This window comes from Pteropus alecto, unplaced genomic scaffold (assembly GCF_000325575.1).
Source record: "Pteropus alecto unplaced genomic scaffold, ASM32557v1 scaffold106, whole genome shotgun sequence".
NCBI classification, from domain to species: domain Eukaryota; kingdom Metazoa; phylum Chordata; class Mammalia; order Chiroptera; family Pteropodidae; genus Pteropus; species Pteropus alecto.
In genome coordinates this window covers 2,303,046-2,318,008 of record NW_006442103.1, presented here as the reverse complement: position 1 = coordinate 2,318,008, position 14,963 = coordinate 2,303,046, and the positions used below count along the sequence as shown (strand labels likewise).

Genomic DNA, 14,963 nt, shown 5'->3' with positions numbered 1-14,963 from the left:
TATGTCTGAAATTGCTGCAAACATTTTGCTGAAATTGCTAGAAGAATCTGGAACTCCCTGTAGGTTACCAGGGCAGCATGGCGATGCAGCCAACAGAGAAGCAAAGTAGGAAGGATATGAAAAAGAAGATCCTTGGAGATCTCATTTGAGAAGCCAGATCAAGCCTCATTCTGACTTTTCAATTACATAAGTCAATATCTCCTTTACTGTTTAAGTTATTTTGAATTTAGAGCTTTTCTTTGTCACTTGTTACTGAAACATTTCTATTACAAATGCTACATGGATATTTTGACTTTGAGACACTGAAGGACAAATCTTGATTCTTATTTGAAGATTTTTTTGTTTGTTTCAAGGGACAGAATGATTCAAATTAGAGAATGAGAATTACTGGAAAAAATTGTGTGAATGAAACCAAACTGCTGAAAAAAAAAAAAACCACAAAAATATTTTTACCTTACTTAATGAGACCTCAATTTTTATTCATTTCCCCCCCTCCCCATCTCATGTCTCTGGGGATATCTAGTTCAACTTTAGTACTTAAATTCATCAGATCTACTTGTATATATGATCTTATTTCTCTAAACCTTCCCCCATAAATTGCATCTCCTCCATTGTTCTCTTTCTTGGTGTTGAATCAAACATCTGACCTGCTACACAGCCAGAAAATCTGGAGTCATTTTTTTTTTTACCTTTCTTTCATCTTTAAATAACATTTAATACATTATCAAGGCCTGTGTTACCTTCAAAATAATTTTCAAAACTCCATTTCTATGTCATTACTGCCAGTACAGTGGTCTCCCAATATCCATGGAGGATACATTCCAAGATCCCCAGTGGATGCCTATGACAAAGTTTAATTTATAAATTAGACACAGTAAGAAATTAATAACTAATAATAAAACAATAATTAGAACAACATACTGTAATAAAAGTTATGAGAATGTTGTCTTTTTCTTTCTCTCAAAATATTTTATTGTACTGTTCTTACCTTGTCACTTCAAGAAAGCACTTTACAGCTTCTCTTTGGCATATCTGAATTGCCAGCATTACTACTCTTGTGCTTTGGGGCCATTATTAAGTAAAATGAAGGTTACCTGAACAAAAGCACTGTGATACCAGGACAGTTGATCTGATAAGCTCTGCTAAGTCACTAAAAGGCTAATGGGTGGGTAGTATACACAGTGTGGATACGCTAAACAAAGATATGATTCACATCCTGAGTGGGATAGAACTGGATAATGTGAGATTTTGTTATGCTACTCGATAGAGTGCAATATAAACTTATAAATTGTTTATTTCTGGAGTTTTCCATTTAATATTTTTAGACAATGGTTGACTGTAGCTACTGAAACCACAGAAAGCTAAATCATGAATAACCTGAGTGGTGGGGGGGAATTATTATACTTCGGTTTAACTGTCATGATCTTGAGTCTTTTCTATTGCAATAGCCTCCTTTCTGTTATAATTTTCTCTCTGCTCTCCAATCCATTTTCCATGTTGTAGCCAATGGTAATTTTAAAAACTTTTAATAGATTCCTATTACTTAGAATGCTATTGAAACTTCTTTTTTATGGTCCAATAGATTCTGATCTGGTCATTCTTAAACTATGCCAAACTCTCTTGCATCTTAGGATATTTACACATGCTGCTTGTCTCACTTATTTCTTACTTATTTTAATTTTTCTTCAAAATCCACAAACTCCTAATTAGTCACTGAGTTCCCTGAAATTGCATATACAATATTTAATGACTTTATTGATATGACTCAAATACCATCAAATCAACACATTTAAAGTATAAATTTTAATTATTTTAATAAACTTGAAAGAGTTGCATCAATCACCACAATGTAATTTTAGAACATTTTTCATCCCCCTTAAAACAACCTCGTACTCATTAGCAGTCATTCTCCATTTGCCTTTATGATATTATTGTCTCACACCCAGTCTTTGGTATAGATTTTCGTCTTTATGGATTTGTGTACTAGGAACATTTCATGTAGATGAAATCATGTAATTTGTTGTCTTTGGTAATTGGCTTCTTTCACTTAGCGATATTTTCAAGGTTCATCCATGTGGTACCATGTGTCAGTATTTCATTCCCCTTTATGGCAATCTTGTTAATCCATGCACCAGCTGATGGACATTTGGAGTATGTCAATCTTTTGTCTATTATGAATAATACAGCTATAAACATTTATGTACAAGTTTTTGTGCGGATGTATGTTTTCATTTCCCTTGGGTTTGCTTCTGGAAGTGAAATTACTGGGTCTTATTTGTAACTCAATGTTTAACATTTTGCAAAGCTGCAAAAATGTTTTCCAAAGTGGTTAAACATTACCACCAACAGTGTATGAGGTTTCCAATTCCTCTAGGACCTCTCCAACACGTGCTGTTGTCTGTCTTTTTGATTATAGCCATCCTAGTGGGTGATATAGCATCTCATTGTGGTTTTGATTTGCATTTCCTTAACGACTAATGATGTAAAACATTTTTTCATGTGCTTATTGGTCATTTGAATGTCTTTGATGGGGAAATGTTTATTTGGATCCTTTCTCCATTTCTTAATTGGAATGTGTTTTTAGTTTGAATTTTGAGTTTGTTTTTTTTTTTATTTTCTGGATACAAGTATCTTATCAGATATATGAATTTCAAATATTTTCTCCTATTCTGTGCATGTCTTTTTGTTATCTTGATGGTATCATTGGTAGAATAAGGTTTAAATTTTGATGTATACAATTTGTCTATTTTTTTTTCTTTTGTTGCTTGTGCTTTTGGTATCATATCTAAAAAAAAAAATCATTGCTTAACCCAAGGTAACAAAGACATACTCCTATATTTTCTCCTAGAGTTTTGTGACTTTAACTCTTATATTTAGGTCTATGATCTATTTTGAGTTAATTTTTGTGTATAGTGTAAGGTGGAGGACCAACTTTGTTCTTATGCATGTAGGGATCCAGTAGTGCCAGCACAATTTGTTTAAAAGACTGTTCTTTTCCCCATTCAAATGCCTTGTCAGACTTGTGAAAAATCAATTAACTATAAATGTAAAGATTTTTTTCCGTATTCTCATATTTGTGACATTTGGTCTATTGGTCTTTTATCAGTATCACGCTGTCTCAATTACCATAGTTTTCTAGTAAGTTTTGAAATCAAGAAGTGAGTCTTCCAACTTCATTCTTCTCTTTCAAGATAGTTTTGTCTCTTCTGGGATCCCTGACTTTCCACTTAAATTTTAGAATTGGTTTTCCAATTTTTGTACACAAACCAGATGTGATTTTGGTAGAGATTACATTGAATCTGTAGATCAGTTTGAGGCGTACTGGAATATTGATATTCAATCTTCTGATTGATAAACATAGCATGTCTTTCATTCATTTAGATTTTTAAAATTTCTTTTAACATGCTGTGTAGTTTTTAGTATATGTGTTGCATTTAAAAAGTTATACCTAATAATTTATTCTTTCTGATGCTATTGCAAATTAAATTGTTTTCTCAATTTCATTTGAAAATTGTTTCTCGCTAGTGTACAAAAACACAATTGATTTTTGTGTATTGATTTAGTATCCTTTAACCTTCTTAAACTTCTTTATTAGTTCCAAGGTGTGCGTGTGTGAGTGTGTGTGTGTGTGTGTGTGTGTGTGTGTGTGTGTGTGTTCCTTAAGGTTTTCTGTATACGAGATCATGTCACCTGTGAATAGAAATAGCTTTACTTCTTTCTTTCCAATCTATATGTTTTTTACTTATTTTTCTTGCCTAAATGCCTTGGCTAGAATCTCCAACAACGTTACACAGAAGTGGCAAGAACAGATATCCTGGTCTTGTTCCTGATCTTAAAGGGAAAGTGTTCAATTTTTCACTATTAAGTATGGTGCTAGATGTGGGTAACATTATTAATGCTCTTTGTTAAATTGAAGAAGGTCTCTTCTATTTTTAGTTTGTTGAGCATGTTTATCATAAAAAGATGTTATATTTTATGTAATAGTTCTTCAGTATCTATTAAGATGGCTGTATAATCCTTCTCCTTTATAATATTATAGTCATGAACCACTTAATGGTGGGGATATGTTCTGAGAAATGTGTCGTTAGGTGATTTCGTCATTGTGTGAACATCATAAAGTGCACTTACACAGACCTTGATAGTATAGCCACCTACTTAGGTTATATGATATAGCCTATTGATCCGAAACTACAAACCGTTATAGTCTGTTACTATGCTAAATACTGTAGGCACCTATAACATGGTACTATTTTTGTATAAAACATATCTAAACGTAGAAAGGGTACAGTAAAAATAGGGTATAAAAGATAAAAAATAATACATCTATATAGTGTGCTTACCATAAATGGAGCTTGCAGGACTGGAAATTGCTCTGGGTAAATGAGAGAGTGAGTGGTGATTGACTGTGATGGCCTAGAATATGGTCTACTGCTGTAGATCTCCTGTAATTGGCCAATCTTCTTGTTCCATAACCATCTTGATGTAGGAGTGGTTCTTGAACATTGCCCCCCCACTGGCTGGCCACAATGCATCTCCTTCCTGAGCTCAAAAAACTCTGGATTGCAAAGAATAGCTACACAGTGACCCTCCTGCATTAGAGCCAAAGCTGTCCAGCCTCTCTTTATCTTTATGAGTAACTATCAGAACTATAGACACTGAGAAGTTATTGACAGCCCCCTCTAGAAGACAATTAAAATGAAAGTACTGAAAATACTCCCTTTCTCTCATGAAGTCATTTAGTAGGTTGCCCAACCTTCTGCATCCACTGCATATCAACTTCATTAATTTTCAAAGCTGGTATTATTTCTGCATGTTTTTGTCAAGGGAAGTTTATTTTCTGGCACATACAGTTCTTTTATTTTATAAGAGGCATGGGTACAACATTCCTTTCCTATAGAAGTTCCACAACTTTCTGGACACAGCCATTTATATCACAGGAGTCTGCTTTCAGCACCAATTCAGGGGCCCCTGGTTTTTCATATACTAAATCAATCCCAGTGAAACCTTTAATTTCTCCAGCTCTGCTTTTTTGTAGAGTCCTCTTTGTTCACAAATGCGCAGAGGAGTATCAACAGATACTTCAGAAAAAAAGGTAAGTTTGTGAATCTGCCTTGCATTGTTGAGATCTTGAGCATAATGAGATGTAAAACTTATGATGCACACTAAGCCAGCTTCTGTGAATAGTTTAGCAACTTCTGAAGTGCAGCAAATATTATGTCTTCAGGACCAAAGCCAAGATTTTTATCTAGATCTTGCAAATGTTGTCACCAACCAAAGCGTAGCATGCCACAGCAAGCATCAAAATGATGCATACCACATTAAGCCAGGTATGACTTCAAACCCATTCTCACCTTGGTCTTTTCTTCTCCAGGCAAGCCTATCAGCCAAACAGTGCAACCAAGTTCTGTTCCCTTTCCCTTACCTCTTTTGTTCCTGTGGACATGGTGAGCATGATAAGCAACGTTTAGTTGCTCTTTGCATTCTCAGTTCTGTGCACTTGTTATTACACAGCTTGACTTTCTTTAACAGGCTCCTGGGGACCTCCTAGGCTGCAGAACTTATGCACAAGAGCTGGGGGGTCTGAGCACCATGGGTAGCAGGAGGAGAGGCCATCAGGGAGAGTATCCCAGGGCAGGAGGGCTGGACTTCTTTGTGGCCAGCTGGCAGGCACTAATGTGCATGCTGACCACTCCAGCAATTGACTGAAGTAACCTCCAGTGCTGACTTAAGCTTCTGTGCTGAGGTAAACTCCAGCACTGACAGAAGCTCATGCTTGCCTTCTGCTCACAATCCCACTGAGGAGAACTTCTGTGGAGCCTACAAAATGGCACCTGGGAAGAGGTATGTGATCTGGTTTTCTTTTCCTATGATGTCTTTGTCTGGTTTTGTTGTCAGAGTAATATTGTTCTCATAGAATGAATTAGAAAATGTTCCATCTTCATCAATGTTCTGGAAAAGTTTGTGAAGAATTGGTATTACTTCATATTTAAATGTTTGATAGAATTCACCAGTGAAGTCTCCAGTTCAGGGCTTTGTTTTGTGGGAAGTTTTTAAATTACTAATTTAATGTCTTTAATTGTTATAGTTCTCAAATTTTCTACTTCTTAAGTTTTAATAATTGTGTTTCTAGGAATTAGTCCATTTTTCCTAAATTATCTAATTTGTTGGCATACAATTGTTGGTAGTATTTCCTTGTGGTACTTTTTATCTCTGTAAGTTTGGTAGCTATACCACCTTTTAATCGCTATCCTTTAAAGGTAATCATTATCATGGCTTATATGGTAAACACTTCTGTGGGCCTGTATTTCTAACAATAGTTTAGTTTTAAATATTCTCTGAATTTCACACAAATAGAATCATATAGAATGTATTTTTGTCTGACTTCTCTTGTTCAATTTTATGTTTGTAAAATTTATCACTTTTTATTTATTTCTTTGCTATATACTATTCCATTGAATGAATATACCTCAACTTATTTATTTAGGGGCACTTAGTTATTTTTTTGTTTTGGAAATATTGTAATAATCACTGCTGCTAATGTTGCATACAAACATGCAGTTATGGTGGGTTATACATAGGTGTGGTCTGATGGGACATAGGGTTTATATTTGCTCAGCTTTAGTTGATAATGCCAAAGAATTTTCGTTGTGGTTAAATCAGCTGACATTCCCATCAGCATTATATAAAAGTTCCCATCGCCTTATCTTCTTGCCCAAACTTAGTTATGTCATTTAAAAAAAATGTTCGGGTACAGTGATATCACATTATTGTTTTCATTTATATTTACTGTAACAAAGGTGAGTTTCTTTTTATGTTGGCATTTGGATTATCTCTTTTGAAAAGTGCCTGTTGTGCAACCTGACTGTTTTTCTATTGAGTTTTCTGTGTTTTCTTAGCTCTGTAGTTTTAATATATTCAGATAAAGGCCCTTGGTTCGTCAGATGTGTTGAAAATGTTTTCTCCTACTCTATAGATTACTTTTTTCCTATTTGTCATGTCTTTTAATGAACAAAATTCTTAATATTAATGCAGTTCGCTATTAGACATTTTCTTTTTGGTTATGCTTCTTGGCGACTTGGTTAAATATATATCTCTCTACTTCTGGTTCATGATGATGTTATATTCTAGCTGTTTGGGTCAACAATTCACTTGAGATCAATTTTTGTGTATGGTTTGAGATCAATTTTTGTGTATGGTATGGTGTCAAGTTTTATCTTTCTTCATATACATATTAAATTAATGAATCATCATTAATTGAAAAAGCATCTTTCTCCCGCTATTTAGCAATACTCTGTACATCTTAAATATATGTATAAGATTTAATGCAACCCCTAGATATGAAAAAAAAAGTGGAGCGAGAGATTAACAGAATCTGGAGATAGGGAGAGAGCTACAGCTATAGAAAAGGCCACAGGACAAGAACTATGGCCTTATAGAGAGAAACACTGCTCCTGACAATCTGCGGTAGAATAAGGAATAAAAAGAAAAAAGAAAAATCACATTTTTTACTTCTTTTCCTCCCTTAAATCTCTATCCATTGGGACCCAGTCAGAAACCATAAAGCAAAGGATCTTGTTGATGCAATGCATATCTGGGACATAGCACAGGTAGAAAAGTGAAGCAAGGATGTAAAGGTCAAATGAAAGATACCTAGCGCAGCAAAGCACGTTTGTCTCTAAGCATCCTCTCATGTGTCCAGGTGAAATATTTATTTCCCCATTACAGGGGATATCTAGAGTTCCCTGAGATAATGTTTTATCATGGAGCATGTCAAGTCAGTCAAAAGCCTACCTGAAAAGTTATGTTTACCTATAATACCAATTTTCTTCATATAAGGTAATGATGGGGATGGGGGGATACTGGATAAGAAAAACAATTAACTAACATAAAACATAGCTGCTGTAGCTTCTATTTCTGCAGCTGGACATGAGGATTAAGTTTTTAATAATAACTGCCTTCTTCCAGAACCCATTTTATGTTCCCACTATTATCCCACTCAGCTGGGTAGTGTTCTTTATGTGGTGGGGATGACCCAAACCCCCATTCCCATAGTACCTAAGTCCTGGGTGATCTCATTTTTGGGGGGTTGCCATAGTTTTCCATAGTGAGCACAGGGAATGCTAAGGTGCCTTAGTGAATTCTCTGGCTCCAATGATAGTTTTTTCCTATTGGATGGCAGCAATCCATGCCTACTTGTAATCATGATCTATCATCACAGATTATGCAGTGACACCCTTTCTGTCTGTTCATTAAATGACACTAGGATCTAAAAATTTCGGAAGGCAGTCTCAGTTTTTAACCCAACAAGGATATAACTGTGTTTTCTGGTAGATATGCAGTTCTGCTTTTCGATATCAACATTCCTCAACTGGACACTAACATTCCTAAAAACAAATTTGAAGGAGAGAAAAACTTCCTATAGTAGTTTATTAGTGTAACACTGAGAGGAACTATTCTCGCCATTACAGCTTGATCCCTGGGCCCATTAATTCTGGCCACAGGAGATTGGCACTAAATAGTGGCTGTTGGTTTAAGAATATACTTCATTTTTTGCTAGAATCCTAGCCTTCCACAATGTTGTTTTCTAGCTGACCCCATAACTATGGCTTAAGCAGGCCATCTCACCATTCTGTTTAGCCATTTGCTTTCTAAGTGATGAGGGGACATAGTAAGGTCAGTGAATTATGTGGGCATAAGTCCATTGGCACACATCTTTTGTTGTACTATGTGTCACCCATGGTAAGGTTATATTGTGTAGGATGCCATAGCTGTAGATAAGGTATTTGGAAGGTTGGTATTAGAGACAGTGCTGTGGACAGTAAAGGCATTTCTGTATCTGAAATATGTGTCTATGTCTGTGAGGACAAATCATTGTCTCTTTCATGTTAGAAAAGTTTATTGTAATCACCTGCCACCAAGAAGCAGATCAGTCTGTTGGAGAATGATATCATAACAACCTGCTTGTGGCAGATTGGCCACTTGGCATTGTGGTAGCAAGATCAGCCTTTATGAGGAGAAATTCATGTTACTGAACACATGAATAGCTTTCAACAGAGCCCCTCACAAATACTCTGTACATAGACCATTTGAGCAAGCATTGTGGAGAAAGAGGCTGACTGATTGCCACAGGAAGGAACATCTTATTCACCTGATTATTGAAAGCATTCTCCACAGTGGATTTTTTTCTGATAGGAAAAATATTTTCACACTCTGTATTCTTTCTAAGAAGTTCTCTATGAATCTCTTTCATAAACCACCACTCTTACATCTTTATTCTTTCCATGTCCCTGATCATTTAGATAACTTTTTGGCCACTGCTCATGAATCAGTGTAGATGTGCACCTAGTCTATCTTTCCTTCCATGAAAAATGGACAGTCAAATGTACTACCTCGACTTTTGCCCACAGGAAATATAAATAAATGTAAATAAACCCTTACTACTGTCTTTCAAGGCTACCCCTGAGTTGGGCTATATTGAAATGACTAGACTTCTAGCTTAAATCAGCATACTGAGTGGATCTATCTATGACCCATAGTTTTGTCTTTTCTTGCCCCATTGATTGGTCATACAGAAGTCCATGTGGTTCCAGGTGTGCATTGTGAGAGAGTTGGTGATGCTATAGGAACAAGTAACTTGGGAATCTGAACCACCAGCCAATGAGGTTAATTTGTGCCTTCCAGATCAATTTGAGCACCATGTTGAATATATTATTATTTTTACAATATAATATAGTGCACATCTAAGTTGATGGCTTGTTGAATTCAGATAACATCTACTTTATAGATTGCAAATCACTAGAGTCCCATAGATAAAGGTTCAAACAACACCAGGGCCCAATATTCAATAGCCCCTTTTTAAAACAACTGTAGTTAGCATGAGGGCTTTGCCTCCTTCCCAAATCTTAGTACTCTGAGTTGTGATTCACTTATTAGATTTGCCCAAAGCTTCATCTGATATCTGTCTGCTACAGACCCTTCCAATGCCATTGGGTCCAAAAGATCATAATGCCAATGAAGAGGGAAGTTTATAAACAAACAAACAAACAATCAAACAAACAAACAAACAAACAAACAAACAAACTGGGAATAATCACCAAATATAGTTTATGTTCCTTTCCAAACACAAATACACTCAGCAAGAGTTGTGCTTCTTTCTTCATAGTGGTCAATACTACTTGCATCAACTTGTTTTTCACTGTGGAGAAGATATCCAGACAATCCTTAAACTAGTGGGCTCTCAGAATATGGTATACTACTGAATTTTTGTAAGCCTTATTTCCTACTCTCTGGCATGCATATGTCTTACTAAGGTACCTAAAGTGCTCGCCATTTCCTGTTCATTAGATCCAGTTAGCATAATGTCACAAGTGTAATGAACTAGTATCATGTTCCATAGGATATCAAGGTGATCAAGAGACCTCAAGACTATATTATGACAGCACAGTAGTATTGACATAACCTTGAGACAAGACCATAACATTACACTGTTGTACCTATGAAAGCAAATGGCTTCTGATCATCTTTGCTAAAATGTATTTTTTAAAAATCTGGGTCAATCAGGTCAATTGCTGTATGCTAGCTTGCCAGGGACGGGGTTGCTTTGCTCCATTAAAGATATTATATCCAGAAATGCACCTTTGATTAGTATCTCCACCTGATTAAGTCTGCGATGATCCACTTATATTTTCCATGACTCATTTGGTTTATGAACTAGACATTCAGCTATAAGAAATTGGGTTAGTATAGGAATATTCAAACTCTTTGGTAGTTTTACTAACCTCTTTAATGACTCTGGGAATGCAAAATTGCTTTTGGTTTACTTTTCTTAACAGATGTAGAGGAAGGTAAGGAGTTCCATGGGTTTTCACTTGGTGTTTTCTGCTATAATAGATTTCATTCAGTTTCTGCTCCTTCCCCACTAGACCCTGATTTTAGCACAAGACATTTTAACATTCAGTCTGTAGCCATTCTACAACCCTTACAACCAGGCTTTGGAATTAGTTTGCATCCATATCTCCTCTATGACTACAGAAGATAAAAGACCCTTCAGAGCTATCATTAGGGCTTTATGATTTTCAGCTCTGATTCTGAATTAGAAATTTGTGACTCAACTTTTTTCTCTCAGTAATATCTGTAGGGGGGGGGGTCATCTGAAGCATCCAGCTCATCCCATAATCATTATTGTGGTTATAGTAATCAATTGACACAGCCATTTGTTTTCCCAATGTCGGTGCTCCTATTGTACTTCCTTCCATGCCACCATTGAAGTACCGAGTGCTAGTAAAAGTGGGAGGCTGTTACTACTCCTAACAGTCTAGGCTAAAAGGCAATGGGAGGGAAAGATTTCAAGAACTAGGAAGGATAGTTGCATAGAAATGGGAAGCTGACAAGAGCTATAGATTTTAGAGGACACAGTCACTCGCTGTAGCACAACAAAGAGAAAACTAGGAAAATAAATAACTAAACTCATTTCTCCCATCCTATAATATCCTATCTCTCGTTGCCCAAACCAAACCAGAAGCCAGAGGATAAGAGAACCCATTAATGCAGTCCATATGGATCATCCTTCTGCTGCACAGAGCAGAGAGGAGAAGGGTGGATGGGGCAGATCAAAGATAATCTCACACCTCCCAACTTTTTAATTGGCTAACTCATCTTTTGTTTCTTGGCTTACATGTTATTTCCCCAAAGAAGTTTTCCTAAAGCCTAAAATATTATAAAAAGCCTCAACTTTCTTTACTCTTACCACACTGTTTTTCTCTTTATAGGTACATTATTACAATATGCATTTTTACAATAAATACATTATTACAATATGCATTTATATATGAATTACTTTGGTCTGTAGGTTAATTTACACGATGGCTCACTTTTTCATATTATATTTTTTCACTTTGTATTTCAGAGACTACCTGGTGCCTTACACATAGTAGATACTTACTTAATGTTTGTGGTACAAATTAGTGAAATAATTAGGCCCTTATGAATTGGTCTGTGAACTGGTGTTAATCTCCACAGATAATATCTCTTAGAAAATCTGCTCTCAAAGGTAAATTATTGACATTGGCATGAAATTTGTAAAACACACAATGCTTGTAAAGCATGACCAATCTGTGTGCATAGTTTATACCTTACCTCATGTGGTTATAGCAATTTCTATGCTCTGATTTGTTTCTAAGCTCTTCTAAGAATTATAATGTGCTTTTCTCACCACCTAATCTAAACAATTATGTATTGGTATAGCAATTTCATTCTTGGAGAACTAATGAACATTTCTGGAGGAATGAATAAATGTTTCTGAATTTTTTAAAGACTTTACACAGCTAATTGACTTACCACAGGGAACCCAGATTGAAACATGGAAGAGTGAAACTATCAGGTAAACACTACATTACGTGCCAGACAGGATGCTGGATGCTTTTCCTATATTATCTGGTTAAATTTAGGACAATAACACAATAAATAAATACTCCCATTTTACAGATGGGAAAATAGAGGCTCAGTGAGGTTAAATGATAGAAATCCTTCAGAGTACTAAAATAAGAATTTTCTTTAGGAACTCATATTTTTCTCTCTTTGGGCACGGACTATCAGAGGCATATGAAAAATATCATAATACATTTGTATACCAAGAATAGATATATTTTCCTCAATAAATATTTTTTAAATCTTATAATTTATCTAGCAGTACATGGAGAAAATTGCATCTCAGATGATGCTCTGTTTAGTCAAGCAATAAAATATATTATTTAAGAAGAAAAGGCGATTCCCAAGAATCTGTTTAGTTGGATCAAACTCCAAATAACATAGCAGGTAGGAAATCTAAAGTTTGCCTTGTCACATTCCTTTAGATTTTAAAAATTGTTATTATTGTAACACTGCAGTGTTAATTGATACCAATGCTGACTGTAGCCTCTTTAATGGCAGTTATCCAGTGTGTGAAACTGTATTATAGAATGATGTATTTTATATCATATTAATTTTGTAACGAACTAACTTGAAATGATTTTCTTAGATGGTTCTGACATATTTTTAATACATTGTTGTCCTGCTATAGAGCCATGGAAAGCTCTATCTGGTCAGCCTTTGTAGTGCTGAAGTATTTTACACTGATCATTTAATGGTAACACAGCTCCATATATGTAGTTAGTATCTGCAGACAACATCCATATATGTAGTTAGTATCTGCAGACAACATTCAGTGTAATATAATTCATTAATGGAATAAGATATGGCAATAAAAGGGCTATGTGCAACATTTCAAAATTAAACATTGTTAAGGTTCAAAACATTGACAAGATGAGTTTTAGCTAAAATTTGTTGATTGAGTTAATAAACAAATGAACGAATGAATTCTGAGTCCCAGATTTTTCACGCTACATGATGCTTTTACTTGCAAAGCAATTTGTTGTTTGTATAAAGCCATAATACCTATTTTCTTGCATCATTTCAAAACCGTCTTATGATTTATGTGGACAATGTTTTATCTACTTATTTTCACAACTGTGGAAGCTGATGCTCAAAGAAATTAGGTGCTCTGCTGAAAGTCACTAATAACCTAATGGTGGAGCTCAGAACAGGGCTCTGGTCTCCATATCATTGTTTTCTTTAATAATTTCAAATTTTGTGCAGAGGTAGGTATGTACTGACCATAAAGGTGAAACGAGCATGATCTGCATTCAATATCAAAAGTAAACTAAATGTCTAATGAAATTAATCTGACATACTTAAAGATATGCATAAATGTTATGGTGTTGCATAGTGATTAGGCACAGAATTGAAGACATTTGGATAAATTACAATAATTAATATTACTTTTCCTTAGACACAACCACCAATTGGGACACTTGGGTATGCCACCAAATGCATAATCACAGTCAAACAACAGACTTGCTATCTAAGACTCCACAAGAGACAAAGACTACAGATAGCTTCCTTTTCATAAGACAAGTGACAAGATGAAAATGTCTTTTCCTCTTTTAACCCAGAAGCTACTGGAACATATAAGAAAAAAATGAAGACAGGGAAGAGGCATAGAGGAGGGCAGTTTTGGGTAGAGAAGTTTGTCTATGCTTGAACTGTGTGAACTCTTATCAATAACTACCTTTGTCATTTTGAATAGGTGATATCCATCATGTCTTTGGGGCGAAGATCAATTTTAAACATTTGGTTGCAAGGACAGGCTATTCCTCACCAAATTAGCCTAATTAAATGACCTACAAGTTCTTGTAAATTTAAGATTTAGTGAGAATGATGCTCATGGTCACTTGTTCTTTACTGTTTGGTATTTAATATCCATTATTTTACCATTACAATTTATTTAATAAAAATTACAATATGTACTAATTCTTTAAGTTTTTCCTTCTTCATCTTTTTCTTTTTACTTCAATAAAAATGGAATTTGATTATTACCTGTCATATAAGTTCTATGCTGTGATCTCTAGTTCAAAATGTTAAAAAGGAGATATCATCTAGTAAAAAATAGATAAAAGGCATATATGGTCAGTCACTAACAACTAACCCAAGAACAATAATGGCACTGAGTTACACATACTATATCGACATACACGCTATGTAGAAAACTCAGTATTTCTGCTTTCTGTGTCAGGAAATTTACAACTTTTTTTTACTAAAACATCAGCACCTGAAGGCTAAGTCCTATTATTCGGAGTGTTTTTGTATGACAGATGGGATTAGTAGAATATATGAGAGAAATTACTGTTCCTTTTATTTTTCTACTTATCTCCCAGTGATAATGTGTATTTATGGCAGTGTCCTTTTGCATTTCTAGTAGGTGTTTACATAAAACTGCTTTCAAATGAACAAATGAACACATTTAAGTAAGTTATTTTTAATATCATTATGATAAATATGTTTGTATATATAATACATAATATGTAAAAAATATATATCTTAATTCATAAGTAAATTGGTCATTAATAAATTTTATCAAGTGTTGTGAA

The 14,963-nt window shown here is 34.9% G+C and overlaps 1 pseudogene; it reads right to left on the bottom strand.

Moving 5' to 3' along the window:
* Window positions 1-4,425: 4,425 nt before the first annotated feature.
* The window catches only part of LOC112486173, a 69,433-nt pseudogene continuing 58,895 nt past the window's right edge, over window positions 4,426-14,963 (bottom strand).